The following is a 2839-nucleotide window of genomic DNA, read 5'->3' on the forward strand; positions in this document are numbered from 1 at the left end:
CCTGTCCTCACTTTGCTTATCTCTGCTGCTAGCAAGGGTAGCGCACTGGGTTCTCTTTCCCGTCCCTGTGAAATTACCAAGGGTCAGTTACCCCAGTGTGGGCTAGTGGCATTAATAGAGAAAGAAGTTATTCTCAGTTGACAAAGGTATCACTGTTTTATATAGTTAGTCGGAGAGCTGGCCAGCTTTTCAAGTGCTGGCTCTGCCTGCAGCATTAATTACATACACCTTCGGAGACCTCCGGATGAACAGGTGGGGCCCTTGCAGCAGCAGAGGTGGGTCCCCAGCCTCCCAAGTATTTCCTCTGCTCCATGGCCAGCCTCCAGAGAAAGGAGTTGAGCTTTGTACTGTCCTTTGTTGGCTGTCATTGAAAAATTAAATGATGAGAAGTATCAAAAATACCAACTGTTCTTCAGAACAGTAGGCAGATGTGAGGCTTGCCACTGTGTTTTGCTTGCAAAACATGGTCAAGCTTAAAAGAAGAGGAAAAGAAATCTCTGGCTGGCGAAAATTTTGTGTCCCAAATAATGTGTTAATCAAAGTTTACCAAGGGAACTAAGTGATGGGTGTCTTCCCTCTTTTTTACTAGCAAGAAAGTTTATTTGCAGTTGTAAAAATTATTGTGGGGCTGCAGACCTATTTGCTCTAACTGATTGGAAGTAAGGATTCTGAATTTTAGTCTAGCTAAGCACACATTTCCAGCCTTTACGGTATAAATTTTGATAAAGGAAAGGCTTTTGTTTGGTAACAGAAGGAAAAACAGGACTTATTTATACAGTGAATGTTCACTCTGTAGAGGAACTTCCCTCCAGTTACACATCTTCCCCTCCTGTACCACCTCCCCACTTGTTATAGATGCCAGCCTGTTTCTCAGCCAATCTGAAGGAAGGAGCCTCAGTAATTGCTGCTCCTCTGGGTGAAAGGCACTGGTTACTGTATTGCATTTATTTATAGGGAGGTGCGTTTACACTAACTTGAAGGGATATACTGTATTTTAAATAAGTGTGTGACTTAATATTTGGGGATTTTTTTTTTTCTTCCTTTAAAACTGGACCTGAACACAGCTTTGAGTTGATATTTGTAATAATCTCAGGACCTGAAAGATTGTAGCATTAGTGTGTCTTAAAAATTATGTACTGTACCAGCCATGGATTTTTGTAAATATACCTGTCTCCCTTTTTTGTATTATTTTAGTAAAAAAATAATAAATTTAAATAAAAGGGGGTGGTGATGACATGTGAATGGGTGTGGGTACGTGTGTGTGTGTGTTTGTATAAGGCTCTTCTGAGGTGGACTCTGGTGCTTGTTTAATTTCCGGCTCTAACCGGAGCAGGAATATGGACAAACTGCTGCTACCGCGCCCTGCACTGAGCGTCGGTATTTCCGTGCTGCCCTTCCCGGTGGTCGGTGACCTGCGACGGAGACCTTAAGTCCTCCTTCCCGCTGCTGTCTTGCATTTGTACTCGCTCTTTGAAGTGTCATGGTAAAGCTTTTCAAACCTTGGGTAGTTTGCTGGTCTCTAGTTTTTGGAGACTTCTTGTCACTATTTTCTAAGAAAAAAGGACAGGTAAATTTTTGTAACCAAAGTCACCCATTTCATAAAAAACCTGATAAATTTTGGATAGGTGAGAGGGCTTTAACATTCCTAAATAAGGATCTGTGAATTTAGTAAATTTACCCCATGGATATGCTCCTTCAGTGCAGGGCATTTTTTTCTTTTTCGTTTCTATTTTTGCAACAGCCTTGCTCATATTCCAGCTGTAGCTAGCAAACCCCTGTTTTAAAGCGGGAGCCTTATTTGATTTAGTGTAGATGTTTCCTGTCTGTCCTTTGTGACAGGGCCTTTTACATGAGTGTTTTTTCTTTTTGTATGTGTTACGTGTTTGTTGTATTAAATAAAGAGGAATGTACATATTATTCTCGTGTCTGCTTTATTATTGGGCTAACTTGGATCTCAATACCTCATTCTTCCAGCAGTGGCTGAGCATCTGCCGTCTGTATCGCACTGTGCCAGGCACCATGGGGTACAGCAGCAAAGGGCACGGCCCCCGACATCACTATATTGGCAATCAGTTTGCGATGACGTGACAGGTTAAAAGATAACAGGTCAAAATTTGTCACAAAGGTGTGGTCCATTGCCACCCGACATTTAGTTCAAAACAAGGGAGAAATGAGGCTGGAGAGATCTGGGAAGACTTGGTCAAGTGGGTGGCAGTCGAGCTGGGTCTCCGAAGATAGGTGGGATCTGGCTGGGATGGAGGAAGAGGGCCTGTCTCGAGTACGCAGGGTGAAGCCAGAAGCAGGCCAGGCCGATGTGAGGGTGCATCGGGACTGGCGCAGCCAGAGGATTGGGGTCCTGGAATGCAGGATTGCGCTCTCTTTCTCTGGGTTCTCCAGGACGCTTCCAGGGTCAAGGCTTGAAATGTAGATAAGGAGAAGTATCTGCAAAAGCCTTGCTTGTAAAGTGCTTCTTCTATGAAAAGTATCATTAAGAGAAAAGAAAAGAGGATTCAGCCGTAAAAATCTAGGTAGGGAATGAATGGGAAAGGGATGAAGAGCTAGACAGCAACTTGTCAGAAATGGAACTGTTTGTCATTTATCAGTGTATATAGGAAAAAGGCCATGCCCCCAAATATAAAGAGCAGTGATAGGAGTGCTTTTGATTTTTCCTTTCACTAAGTGTATTTTCAGTGCATTGTTATTAAGATGAAGGATTTTGAAAAGGCATGGTCCTCATGCATGGGAGCAAAGGGTAGGCTGCAAATGCCTTTATTAGAAAAACCAATAATATCTAAGGACAGTTTTGTAAAAGTGTATTCTTGGGAGTAGTAGCCCCTTA

Source organism: Furipterus horrens, unplaced genomic scaffold (genome assembly GCF_987537825.1).
Source record: "Furipterus horrens unplaced genomic scaffold, mFurHor1.1.pri manual_scaffold_9, whole genome shotgun sequence".
Taxonomy (NCBI): domain Eukaryota; kingdom Metazoa; phylum Chordata; class Mammalia; order Chiroptera; family Furipteridae; genus Furipterus; species Furipterus horrens.